The sequence below is a fragment of the Plectropomus leopardus genome, chromosome 3 (assembly GCF_026936395.1).
Source record: "Plectropomus leopardus strain MGB_pleo_1.0 chromosome 3, ASM2693639v1, whole genome shotgun sequence".
Taxonomy (NCBI): domain Eukaryota; kingdom Metazoa; phylum Chordata; class Actinopteri; order Perciformes; family Serranidae; genus Plectropomus; species Plectropomus leopardus.
The window spans coordinates 24,957,506-24,972,009 of NC_142178.1; the positions used below are offsets into that span (position 1 = coordinate 24,957,506).

The 14,504-nt window shown below is 43.5% G+C and overlaps 1 protein-coding gene and 1 long non-coding RNA gene across 5 annotated transcripts in view; one reads left to right on the forward strand and one right to left on the reverse strand.

The window, feature by feature from the left end:
* bnc2 (basonuclin zinc finger protein 2) overlaps window positions 1-14,504 on the forward strand; it is a 189,125-nt gene that overhangs the window by 97,696 nt on the left and 76,925 nt on the right. The gene's annotated exons all lie outside the window — the stretch shown is intronic.
* LOC148189997 (uncharacterized) overlaps window positions 3,295-14,504 on the reverse strand; it is a 102,825-nt gene continuing 91,615 nt past the window's right edge. Inside the window, exon 3 of the long non-coding RNA XR_015776275.1 lies at window positions 3,295-4,881. This is a non-coding gene — a long non-coding RNA (uncharacterized LOC148189997). The remainder of the gene's footprint in view (window positions 4,882-14,504) is intronic.

Consider the following 14,504-nt stretch of genomic DNA (forward strand, 5'->3'; position numbering starts at 1 on the left):
CCTAGCAGTGTTGGAGGTTGGGGGGGGGGTGCGTGTGTGTGTCCCAGAGATGAGCAAATACATGTCAAGCCAAAGTTGATTGCCTTGCTCCGTATTATGTGTCGCAGGCAAGTGGCAAATGTGCTCCCTCCTTTTAGCCTCTCGCGTACCCCCCTGAGGGACGCCACGATGGTAGGAGGAGGAGAGAGGGAGGATTAACTGTACCGCAGTGATAAGAATGGGGGGTTTTACACTGGGGAAGACGGGTGGGGGAGAGCGAAGGGGACAGACAGGGAGAGAAAGAGGGCACAGGGTTTGTTTGATCTCACAGGACTGGGCGGTGACTTTGATAGTCTTTTAATTGCCTTCCTTTTCACAGAGGTGACGTCCCTGGCTCGCAGAGTAAATAGTTTTAAATAGAGAATGAGTACATTTCCTGTAGAGTTTGGAGAGTCTTTTATTTAAAAAAAAAAAACAGGTCTATTAAGTTTATGAGAAACTTTAAATGATGTCAACGCGACGGCCCTGTGTTACACTCACAGTTGTGGCATGATCCAGGGGCAGACAAGGTTGTTTGTGAGTTGGACTGATGGTAAATGCCCACCTCCTTACCTCCATGATCTAATAGACATCCACTTAGTCTTAATGGGCAGATTCCCTTTCTCCTCTCGTGATGACTGTTGCACTCTTTAAAGGTGCTTGTCTTTCCTATCAGTCCCCTCCCTCTACCTCACCCCTCATTCAGCCTCTGTGTCTCATGTTCACTACCTCTCTCTCAGGATAGAGGGGAGCATTTCTAACAAAATAAATATTAATGCGTTGCTCGCATTCACACCGAAGCCAATTCTCCTGCTTTCGCCAGCCCTCTGGCTACATCTGTTAGTCAAAGGCTCTTTGTTTTGCATTCACGTCGGTGCGTTTTACGTCAACATGTGTGCCGGTGTGTTTGTGTGTGTGTGTCCGGTGATAGTAGTGATGCTGTGAAATTGAATAGAGAGTGTGAGTATTGATCATTTCCCCCTGTGTGTTATTAGTGCCTGCTGCTCCTGACAAAGAGAGCATGAGCCACTCGCACAAACACAAACTGACACGCTCACACGCACGCAGAGCCATGTTTACTCAAGAAATACAGTATGTTGTTTGCATGTTTTGACAACCCTAATACATTGCGTCAATGGGAGAAAAAGTATACTTTCTTGCTACCTAATATTTTATGGAAATTTCAACATTATTGCCCAGAAGTAGAGGTGGAAACCTGTAAAATTACGGCTCCTGCAGTGTTATGACAGACTGGGTTATGTGTCACTGACTTATATGCGTCAAGGGTCTTTTCAAATAGCCAATTTTTTTGTCCTCTTTGCGCTCACACACATTTTTATTCTCTATTATAACAATCCGATTTGTCAATCTGCTGTAAGTGATGACACGCTTTGAGTTCACAAAAGGTCACGACAAAGTGTAATTCAATCTCTGATCACTGATATCCAAACAGCCATCCCTACAGGCCTCCAGGGCCAGGGGAGAGAGAGGGTGTTAAAGCCCAGTGTAAGTGCTCCGTCTCTGGGTAGATAGTCATGTCTGCGGGGCCTGCAGAGCTCCAGTGGTCAGCCAGGACTGAGAGGTCTGTCAAGCCCTAATTGATCACCCTGACCTGGGGAGCTGAGGATAATCGGAGAGGGGGTGTGGAAGGATGCAAGAGATAAGGCTAAAGGCAAAAGAAAGAAGGTGGAGAAAAAAAAAGGAGAAATTGTGCGACCGGTGGCTTAATCTCTCTGGACTAGCCATTTTTCCCCTCTGGATGATAGATATAGTAGGCCTAGCATGTGACACAGATGGATAATGCAGGCGTCTGGGGTGATAGAGTTATAAATTAACACATTACTGGACCTTAATGTGGACTACTGTGGACGACCCCACACCAACATCATCAACCCTCCAGGCGCACACACACACAAACACGCCTACAGTCTCAGTGATGCGTCTAGCTGAGCTCAGGGTGCGGATTGTACTCCTCAAGTGGCATTGATTTGTTAAAGTGCTGAATTAGCAGGAGAAGTCCAGCTGCTGGCGCTTCTCTACTTTCTTTCTTTCCTTTTTTTTCTGTATTTTACAATTTCACTCTCTTAACTTCTCTTCCTCGCACTCTGTCGCTCCCCTCCTTGTTGCTTCGCTCTTCTCAAAGGCTGATTTTTACTCTCTCTCGTCTCCTCTCTCTGTATGATTGACCCGCTCCTTTACAACACACCTTTTTTCTCGGTCACAAGTGTTCCTTCAAGCAGCTTTGCTCTCCTTGGTTGTCCTGGCAAATGCCTGATTCTATTTTCCCCCTCTTCTGTCTCCAGCTGGAAGGTTTCACCTAAAAAGAACAGTTGGTTTTTCTCTCCTTCTTCTTGTGGCCCACACAATACTGCCAGCCAAAACTGTTATGTCCCTGACTTTGAGACTGGAAGGGAAGTGGTATGTGTGTGTGTGTGGCTGTGGATTGGTATTTAATAGCCAGACATACAGAAGAACTAATATCCAGAGCAGCAGTAGCCTGCACATTGTAAGGCCACACACAGTGACAAGGTCCCGCTCAGCTAGCTGTATTTAAAACTCACCCGACTCCTGCAGCGCAAAGCAATGGCTTATACATCTACGAGCTAACCGCAGTGAATTCCACTGGTGTAAATGTCATTTAACAACAAATGAGTGCTTCTGGAAACTGAGCGGTGTACAGCAAGGGTCACTGGTCCCTCTGTCTGCTGAGTATGTAGTAGTGTGTTGTACTTGGGCTTATGAGTTGGACAGACTGTCTGGCTTTCTGAGTCTGCGTCAAGGCCCCAAGCCAAGAGGTGCAGATTTGTTAGTGTCTGCTCCATTATCACCCATCACTCTCATGGTTTGTTGTATGTGTGAGTGCGTGTGGAAGGGAGAGAGAGAGCGAGAGAAAGAGACTGTCCCCCTCGTTCTTGCTCACTGTGGTCCAGCCCAAACAGTTACCATCTGGTGACCAGTGACTGACCCTTTTCTCGTCTCACACACACGCAGACATACGCACACACTGAGTGCCGGACTGCATCCAAGTGATGAGTGAGTGACCACCCGACTCCCCCACCCTCCTCCCCTGCCGAGTGTCCGACTCTGCCAGACCTCCCAGGTCCCTCCCCTCACTGCACATGATTGGTCGATGAAAGGTTGATGGGCGACCAATCTGTCCACAGTGCCAATAAAATGCTCAATAAAGCACCGATCCCAACCCCTGACAGGGCTAATAGAAAAACACCTTAGAGGAAAAAGCACCTAAACACACATACAGTACACACACACACACACACACACACACACACACACACACACACATAATCATGGCCCAAAATAAGCACATATCTCCTCGCTAGTTTAAACCACATAGCTGTTTTTTAGCTGTTTGCTTTCTTGTGTTTGCTTGATTAAGTCAGGCCCCTTTGTGCTACAGTCAAAGTGACATCTGAAGGATTTTTTTTTTTATTGCATCTTAGTATTCTTTTTTTTGTTATTTTTGGAGTCTATTGTGTCCATGTTAGAGCTAAAACGGTTAGTAGAAAATGACTCTGCAACTATTTTGATGACGGGTTTATTGCTTAATTCATTTTTTAAGGAAAATTGCCAAAGAAAGTCTCTGCGTAGACTTGGTGTCACGGTATCTTTGGGTTTTGGATGGTTGGTTGGAAAAAATAAGACATTTTACAGACATATAATTAATCAATTATAGAAATAACTCTTAATTGCAGCCATAGTCCACATATCTAATACAGTGGCCTCCAAAAAAAACAACGAGAAATAGGAAGTATTTGGTTGACAGGAAAGAGCAGTCATTGTTTTTGTGTGTAGTGAGGCGCAACAAGAGAAACAAGGGTGTGTGTGTCTACACTGCCAGGGTGACAGAGACGTGAGCACCAAGGTCAGAGGCAGAGAAGAAGTGACACATGCATCACAGGGTTGTGACATGCCAGGGTCACAACAAAAGGTCACGCTGGCTGTCCAGAGGACACACACTCATTTCCTTTAGCTCCTCTCTTGGTGTGTGTGTGCGTTCTTGTGTTAAAGTGTGTCAAGGAGTGACCATCCCTTCCAAGGAAATGGGAAGTAGAAGCAAACTCAACCTTTGAGCTTTTTCAGTCAGGGGAACAAGGATTGAGAGGAGAGCAGGTCACAGTCAGGGCCTGATGGTAGTGTGATGTTGTGACTACAGCTCTCCCTTCAGGTTAAATGCAGGGAGGGGACAGAGAGAAAGAAAGCAGGAAAGAGGGAGTGTGTTGGGCGAGAGACAGAGTGACGGGGAGAAACGGAGTGAAGGCACAAGTGGAGCATCTCAGCAAGAAAAACACTTAAAGTGAGGGATAGTGAGCGGGGATGGGGGGACGCAGCCGAGGGACTGAAGGAAGGAGGAGAGAGAGAGGAAGGGAGGGGGAGTGAGCGAGCAGGCGTGCGTCCCTCGCCTGAGGCTGATGCATTGTGACAGTCACTTAGAAGGATTTCACTTCCCCTAAACTGTGGCTTGCAGGAAGACGCACCATAAGTTGGGACAATTATGGGCTGAAGGAGATATGACAGGACACATGCAGAGTGAGCTGCAGAGGGAGGGAGGAAGTGAAGCAAGTGGGGTGTTAAGCAAAGACTGTGTGTGTGTGTGTGTGTGTGTGTACACTCAAGAGAACACAATCATATCATCTGCTTGCATTTGGAAGATTGCTCTGTATATGTACAGTACATATGCTGTCCAAATACTGTGTGTGTGTATGTGTGCTTGCCTGTGGGGGCCAGGGAGGGGTTCTCTCTCGGCGCACGGCATGTCAGGGAGGGCCGGCGTCTCGCTCTTCATGGTACCGTATGTTACCACTCTGCCTCCCTCATTCCTTCGCCTCATGTCTGTAACTTAACCTGGTGACGGAGGGTAGGAGGGAGAGGAAGAAAGAAAAAAAAAACAAGAATTTGGGTTTAAACGCTGCCAAGAAAACATGCCCTATTTTCTCTATTCTTTGGTTGATTTGATTCCTTCCTGCAATTTTTCCCTTTTGCATGTTAATAGTTCGGTCCTTCGTGTCATAGCACTGATAAGTGTCCCAAAAGTTCTTTTCAGTCCGTTGTATTACCCCTGTTGCCGCGAGCTCTGCCAAGAATGTCACTGTAATTTGAGTGTAAGTGGATTCCAAGAAATACACTTTTCCTGTTTCATTGAGTCGTTTTGCTTTCAGCGCTATTATGTCCTTCGTGCGAGCGAGGTGCTGGTGAAATTGTCTCTCGGTTTTTCTCTGGCTTGTGTCTTTCCGCATGGCACCTACAGTTACAGTTCACCTACAGGTCTCTTAATTCTCTTTCCATTTCTGTGTGTGTGCGTGTTAGCACAGCACCATAAATAATGACGACAGCAAAAAGGGCTTTCATTTTGAAAAATATACTACACTTGACCGCTCTGTGATACCATCTATTCAAACATAAACAGATAGATGTGACTCTCTCCCTCTGTCTTTGTCTCTGTCTTGCCCCTTCTTTGTTTTATGTCCCCTAAATGTTTTTATTTCCTTGCACACAACTGCACACAGAGCCCATGTCTCACTTATAAAAATCAATCACAGTAAGGCTAAATTAAATCTTCCAGATGTTCCTTATGTGTATATGTGATTTTTTTTACATGCCTTCTTAGCAGTATTTAAGGTATTTGGTATAACAGGTATATAATAGATTTATCTTTGGGATTTATCTGCTGTGTGAGCAGGTACAAGGCCAGTAGATGTTTTTAAAAAAATTTGTCTGTGTCCTCAAATGCAGGTTTTGACCAATAAAACAGCACTTGATTTCACACACCACATACAGTGCCTGTCGCCACTTGCATGTGTTAACTATTTCATTTTAAGATATGGATGAAGATGTTTTGAAGATAATGACTCATACTGCAGCTGCAAAGACACAGTTCTCCCTGAAGTGATGTGTAAACTAAGCTTTGGTCCTCCGTCCTCGCCACGTTCCCTCCCTGCTTTGCTCCCTCCTCATCAGTATGGCAGTTGTGTTTGCTGAGCTGGCTTTTGATAGACTTTCGTTTGGTTTGGTCATCTGAGATTTGGTATTAGCTCTCTCTTCTTCCCCCTCTCTTTCCTTCCCTCCCTCCCCGCCTGTCTCCTGTGGGTTTTATTCAGATGCACCTCCAGACTGTGCTGCTGTGAGGGAGTGACGGAGGGATGGATGGAGGGAAAGGAGGGAGGGAGGGGTACACTGGGACAGAGGTTGAGGGGTATTAGACCCCTGAACACAGCTGGGACCCCTACTATCAAAGAGATGGTAATGACCGTCTGCTAGCATTAGAGAAGCTGGGATGAAAGAATGGCCAACAAACCCACTGAGAGCGGAGAGTTTGGCACTGTGTTGAGCCAGAGTGCATACCCACTGCTGCCACCTCTGCCTGTCCTGTCCAACGGACTAATGAGTAAGAATAAATATTGACAGATTTTTACTTTGCTGTTTAAAGGGAAATTCTGCCAAATTTCAACCAGCTTTGTATCAATGTGAGTAGTAAGTGTAAATGAACTGTAGTAAACATGCTTGGACTACATGCTGTACCTCTACATTTTTGCACTTGTAGCCACTCCTGCTGCCAGTAAGGACACAAAGAGTACAGCTGGATCAAGACACGGACTGAAATCTGATCAAATGATAAAACAAGATAGTGTCACAAGATAATGTTACTATGCATATGTCTTTCCTAAAATGTTTTCAGTCACATATTTTAGTGTCCTGTTTAGCTGTAATAGCGAGAGTTTGTTAAACAGCAAGTGGGCACTACGTGCTTCCTGTATAGTAAAAACAGAGGCCGAAAAAAACAGATCAAACGGTAAAACCAAGCAGCACAGATCAAATATAAACTCAGATTCTGTTACTGAGTTGCATATTTCTTGCCTCAAATGTTTTCAGAAGCATGTTTTGTGTTTTACTGTATGGCTTTAACACAAAAAAGATTGTTACCAGAAGGCCACAATTGTATCAAACAGATGAGGTTGTGTTAAATCATCCACCAGCGGGAGCTCCTTTTCTCTGGTCATTTAGCAGCATTTTTATTATTTTTATTCTATTATTTATTAGCATTTGTGTCTTTCTGCTGCATAGACAGCCTAGTTTTATGTAAGGATCCTCTTTATATGTGTGAAATACTTCTTTAATAGTAAAAGGCTAGGAATAAAATGTAAGTAGGTTAGGAGAGAGTGGTAATTATCAGAAATTTAATTAATGGGAATCAGCAGCTCAACTACCCAAGCAGTTTTTAAGTAAGACTGTGTTCAGATCAACACATGCACCATGTCAAAAATGCATCCTTCTCATTTATTTCAACAACAGCAACACACTATCCTATGTGGCCAATCAGTTATTGTCAGCTGTTGCAACAGCAGATGGTACAATTGTCACTGTGATCAGCCCCCAAAGTCAAACTTGATTTCCTGGATTGTATTTAATTTTCTCACCAGTACCCATCGCAACACGTCCACACCAATACAGTGATTTTCCTTTTTTTTAAACAATTTGCCATTTTTTGGTCTGAATGCCTCCTAGGAACTTCTTTACGCAAACAAAAAAGCAGTAGAAGATCCCAGAAGTTGTGCAAGTAGTTATGTTTATGTTTAATCATGGTGGTGTGGGCCCGCCCTGGCTTAGCTGAACCTGCGTCCTGTCTGTTATTAGCCTTATGTAAAAAAAGAGGGGCTGCTTTCCACTCCTTAGTGCCCATTACCCATACCCCCTTGCAGCAGTCATTGACCGTGACGGGGTCAAGAAGGGTCATGGGCTAAGCACCCCATCGGCTATAGAGTCAATAAAGGACTGATGTCTGTCCACAATGACCCTTATAGTGATCTATTTAAGTGAGAAAGCAATGTGCATTTGTATGCTGGTGGTGTTTGAGTGGAGATCACCAGTCAGCAAATTATGATCCATGTTGCGACTTGCTGAAGCGTGTCTCATATACAGTAAGATCTCTATAAAGTGCATCACTGAAAAAAAACAAATTTGTTTACCAGGGTGCAACCGTGGATTGGAGAGCACACATTTTTCTGGCCTTAAGTCCATTTTTACCACTGCTAGCTGCAGCTCTCCGCACGGTCCATGCAGGCTTAAATAATTTATCTCCCCTTGCTCCCGCTCGATGTTGCACTCTCTCTCCATGTCCCTCTCTGTTGCTCCCTCCCTTTTTCGCCCCCCGTTCCCTCTTAGCACTTGCTTCATTTGTTTGCTTTGAGGAGCTAAATCTTGTTTGCGCGTATTAATAAGTCAAGGCGGATTATCCCCCCCACCCCTCTCCTCTACCACAGCCCCGTAGCGTCCTAGCCCTCTCTGCTTACACTGTATTTGCGGGCGGGTGGCTCTGTTTGCAGAATGCCCCCCCTCCCCATACCAGAGAGGCCTAGTGCGCTAGGCTAATTAGATTAATTCCGATGCCTGTAATGATTGCTCGCCATCTATTTTTAATGACTGGTGCATATCAAAGAGTAGTAAAGCATGCTACCAGCAAAGCCTGCTCCCACTCCCCCAGTGTGTCAGGCACTGTAGGGGGCACTGGCTTAGTGTTAGTGTTAGCATATTGCCATTGTGTATGTGTACAATTGTGTCACTGCAGGCTAAGGAGGAACATGTGCTCAGCTTGGCCTCTGCCTGGCCTCTTCAAAAAAAAAAAAAAAAGAAAAAAAGCATACAAATAAATAAATTAGCATCAACTCAATTGCACATATTTTTGCGGTTGTGATATACATGCTTCCAGCTGTTGTCTCCAGGGGCTTCTCATTCACATTTTTCATTTTATTTTGGAGGGACTAGAAAATATAATAGACAGCCGAGGATAGGATATGCAGTAAAAGAGATGCAGAACTAATTTAAAATCTCTACAAAGTAAACAGTATTATCTTTTTTGTTTGCTCTATTACTCCCACCCAATGTTTTTTTCCTCTTTCAAAACATATCCTGTTATCCTCGCTCCCACTCTTTTGTAGTAAATCAGAAAGTAAACCCTCTTCACAGTGTGTCATTAAGCATTAAGCCATGGCTTACACCTTGCCTTCCCTGAGCAAAGTGTGTTCATCACCCCTCTTTATGCATTTGAGATGTTGCTCATCTTTAATAGATAGATCTAAGTCTCTTCCCTCTTTCTTCACCCCTCTGTCTCTTGGCCCTGTAAAAGGGAGTATAAATATTTGAGAGGAAAGCAGTTCAAAAGTGGGGAAAAAGGGGCGTTTAGCGAAGCCATTTGGAAACACAAATCTGAAATGAGAGACTGTGAAGAGTAAAGGAGGGATGACAGGAAGGGCGCAAGAAGCTCAAGTCATTCAGAGCAAACGTTCATATACATATCTCTCTCTCTCTCCTGATTTTCTTCTTCTGTTCCTCTCTCTCACGCTGAATAAATACGTGCAACACACACACACACACACACACACACACACACACACACACACACACACACACAGGGTAGATTTCCATAAAATATTAAAGAAGGTGTTTCCTGTAATTATAGCACTGTTTGCCTCTGCCTCAAAGCCTGATCTGTAATTAAACAGGATTGCACACGCATATGCCAAAGTAAAGCACGCACAAACACACCTCCGCTGCCCCCAGACACACACACACACACACACACACACACACACACACACACACACACACACACACACACACACACACTGAGCGAGGTGCAGATTTGTGAGTAGATCGCTGTAATTCATACTCTCATAACACATGCTCAAATTTGTACACACACACACACACTCAATGGACTCATTCATAGACAAGTCCTCATACACATCAAGGCCTGAGCAAACACACACCTTCCACTTCCTCTCACACACACACACACACACACACACACACATACACACACACACACATCTTTACCTCATTCCCACATGGAAAAAAAAATCAGGAGTCTGTTATATGCTATCTTTCCCAGACACCCTATTGTGATGTTATCTCCATAACTATCCATATATTGATCCACCTCCCTCCTTCCTCCTCTTTAATTCTCTCTCCATCTGCCCCCCCCTCCCTCCCGCCCTTCACCCGCCCAGCCCTTATCTAATCTGGCTATGCCACTAATGGCAGCCATTCCCAGCCATGAACAAGTGCCATAATGTGCTCTGGTAAGCCGTTATGATGTGAAATGACCCTATTGATTGGCTTGCATCCCCACTGACAAAAAAGAAGTGGCGGCAGTCACTTATTACTGTTAATGAGCTGTGGGATGGGCCCTAAGTGGCACGGCACACGTGCACACTCACAAATCTGCACACACACACACAAACACATGCATGTGCGTACATATGCAGACTCGTGCACTTTGCATAATTGTGGAGGCAGTACTTCTACCTGTCTGTGTCCCGCCACATTTCAGCTCGTTAGCGATGGGAGGTCCCACCGTGTGGGCGAGTGACGAGCTTTTAATGGCCGCCACTTGGCATTGTCATGTCGCGTTTTCGATGACTGTTGCATCTGTTTCTATTTTTGCATCTGTTGTACACACCTGGTGTGTCTGTAATGAACAAAGCAAAAGACTGCCACTTAGTCTGACAAATGATACAAGCTTTTGCTTTTTGAGTAAAGCGTGTTTTAGCACAGAAGCCCAGATGTGAGTTGATGTGTAATGGGAGCTGAAGCAGCGGTAAGTGTAATGATGGCCAAAACAAAACTGGGAGGTTTGGTTAGACACCAGTGTGTCGAGGCCACAGGCGTAGATCTATGCTGTGTAGACAGAGGAAGGGTGTGTATGCCAAGCTGCTTTATGAGTGAGAGGAATCTTCTCCTCACTTATGTGTGTGTACGCACGCGGCCACCGTGTGTTTTCCGAGCTGGCAGCACCTCCCGGGGATAATCCATGGGACACATCCAATCAGCCGCAGTGCATGTGCGACACATGTTTTTTTATTCAATCTTCTTGTCTTTTCATCTTCCGCCACCACCAGAACGCTTCCTGCTATTTTCTTCCCAGCTCGGGACAAACGAATAACAGATGTGAGAGGTTGGAACGTACCCTCCCCTCTACCTCTCCCCTTCGCCTCCTCCTGTGCTGTGACTAGTCTGCGACAACCTTTGCTCTCTCGCTCTCTCCTCTCTCCCTCTTTTCCCGCTCTTTTGTCTCCCTGAAGCCTGCCCATCCCTCGTCCGCTATGTGGGGACATAAAGCTGCGCCCACCTCCCACCCGCTCCCACTGGATGACTCTGCGTCTTACTCTGAGACTGTTTGCCTCTTTTGTGTCTGGTGTGTGTGACTCGGATAATTTTAGTGTACAGACGGGTCTTGCTCCTCAGGGTCTCCCCCGTCTACGCAGTGAATCAGATTAATTTAATTTACGGGAATGACAAGTCAGCATGGATTCGAAGAATAACTGTGTCATACAGTCGCTTTCACATTTCATTGAGACACATCATTACATTCAGTGGAACTCATAAGGAAAACAACAGGCGACAGGAAATGCTTTGGCAAGTGAAGCACTTTGGAGGAGATGTGAAATCACCTTGAAATGCCATTGTGTTTTTCCAAACAGTTGACTAACAGCTTAGAAATAGAAACATTTCAAAATCAAGAGTTTTGTCACTGAGGTAATGAACAGATCTTGTACAGAGGGATTTTCTGCTATATATGGCACACACAACACTCAAATCTTCCCATACAAATCAATCAAGAACTTTAGTAATTAAACTATAATTCAATACATTTGCTTATTTATTAGATTCTCAAACGTATAAATCAATGGCGTATCAATGTTGCATACTTGAAAAGATTTATTTATGCAAGGCTTCGGCTGGAACAGAGGATATAGTGGGGTGTCTGGGAAGAGTCAATATTTTCATATGTAAGCCTGTGAAATTAATGACCTAATATCTGCAATGAGAAAGCTCGTTTTAAAGGCATAATCCTCTCCCTGTTTCTTGGGAAGACAAGAGCAACTGAATCAATGAAGGTTTAGGCTCTGGGAAATTAATACAACATACACACACGCACATGTGTGGACTTGTACACGCAAACACATGCCGGTATATCCAAGACAACACACACCCACAGTTTTATTCAATCTTGCATGCCAGCCTCGCAGCAAGACAGAGTGTACTTGTATTTGATCGCAAAAAGTGACAATTTAAAATTAATGCTCTTTTTTTAAGGTGAAAGGAACTGATTAAATAAAATCATACCTCCCGCGTTATTTCTGCGTGGAACAAAAAGCAGGACATGACATTTGGCAGTCCTTAAAAGTAGCAATCAGTCACTGTATTAAATCCAAAGGCCAACTACAAGGGGAAACTGTACCTGCACTTTACATAGTGAAAACACATGTTGGAGGAGTGATTTCTAATTTTACTGTAATATGCTCCAGTTCACAAACTGTACACTTTCAGATTGTGTAGCAGACCTTTTCTTCTTTTAGTTCTGAGGGCTCATTTATTTTTGGGTTGTGCAACTTGACCGTATGTTACCAGGCTTATTGGTTACAATGCCAGGAAAGACAAAGCTTTTTTAAATTTGCCAAAGAGCGGTAGTTTCCTGCACACACACGCACACACAGACGCACTCACACATTTTAAATTAAAATGTCATTACTTAGCTGGAATGCAGGAGCTCAACAAGACAGAGGAGACGGTGAAAGGAAGAAAAAGAAAGACCAAAATGGTACTTAATTCTTTTCATTATCCAAATGAATGAAAATCACATCAATGCATCAAGACAAGGCCGTGCATCTGTCTCAAAATTAACTCACCAATTATGTGAGGAAGCTAATGACGGCAGGGACTCAGTGTGGCGATAGCTCGCAGCCGTCAAAAGGCTTTTGATTCCATTTGGAGGAAAGACCTCTGAGGGCAGTCTGGTCCGGTGCCAGCTGACCTTCTTTATCTGACCTCTGACCTTCGTAGTGGCTCGGGAACTGGGCTGATAGCTGATTTGTTGGCTTGCCTGATAGCCAGGAGAAAGAGAGAGCAAGAGAGAGTGTTTGCGTGTGTTCTTTGAAATTTACTTTTCACTGAACTTCTCAGCACTTGGTGAAGATTTTCATGACAATTACTCGCTGGTTCGATGACTTGTTAACAATGTTGCAGCCTTGCAGCACACTGACCCTGCACTCATGCAATGTGAGTGCCAACACTATGTCTCTACACCGTGTTTTAGCCTCCATAGGAGGCCGCAGCGGCCGAGGAAAATAGGAAGAATAGGATGGTAGGGGGCATGTAGAGGACAATCATTAGACTGCACAGAAGGAGGGATGAGGAGAGGCGGCTGGGTGTGAGAGGATGAGAGCAGGAAGCTCAGCGGTCCCCGAGCATCTGGCAACGCGTCGCAGGGAGCCACGGTCCCTGTCATTAATAGTGATGAAATCATTTAAGCCATCAGGACTAAACGAGCCAGTTAAGAGACGCTCAGCGCTACACTTGTGTCTCAAGACGGAGAGGCATTGCCTGTGTGCGCTGCTGGCATTGACACACACAGAGGGAAAATAGATGTGTGCGTGTGTGGAACCTGACAGGGTGTAGAAAGTACATTATCTATGTTTTTTTTTTACTTAGCTGTGTTTGCAATGAACCGTCAATATGAGGGTGGTGCCTTCTGCTTTTTAAGGGACAAATATCAAAATTATTTTATATTTTTGCAAAGATTTGAAATTTTGCACTGGGGAAACTAAATTAGGCAGTTTTTATTTTATATAGTTTATATGTATAATTTGACATTCATGTTTATAAAATGTAGTTTCTAAGTAGGGCTGAGCAAGATTGCCTATAAATAACATTGTGATTTTTTTTAGGCTTTATTATGACTTGAAATATACATCACAATATTTTGTACTAAAACTCTAAATTACTACATAAACTACAGCTACAATAAAGTTACATTAAGTAATTTTATAATAAAGTTAAATAAAGTACTGTTGTAATGAAGTGAAATAAAGTACTTTTATGATGAAGCTAAATAAACTACAGTTACAATAAAGTAAAATAAAATACTGTTATAATAAAGTTTATAAAAAAACAACCATAGTTCCAATAATAAAGTAAAATAAAGTACTGTTGTAATGAAGTGAAATAAAGTACTATTATAATAAAGCTAAATAAACCACAGTTCCAATAAAGTTAAATACAGCACTGCTTGAATTAAGCTAATTTAAGTACTGTTACAATTAAGTCAAATACTGTTCCAATAAAGTTAAACTACTGTTACAGTAAAGATAAACTATTGTTACAATAAAGTAAAACAAGTAAAAAGTACAGTTACAATAAAATTAAATTCACCGCGGTGAAAATAAAGTCATTAAAATACTAAAATCCTGTAAGAATTAAGTTAAATAAAGTATTGTTATAATAAAATAAATCAAAGCAGAACCACTTGTACTGAAGCACCTGGCTCATCTTGAGCAGAAAGTTTTGTTTTTTTGTTAACTTCAAGCTATAGTCAACAGTTGGCTATTAGCAGTTAGCAAAACAAAAAATTAAAAGTTGTAGTGCTGCCTTAAAACTTGAGAATGACTTGACAATTTATACTGTTACTGACA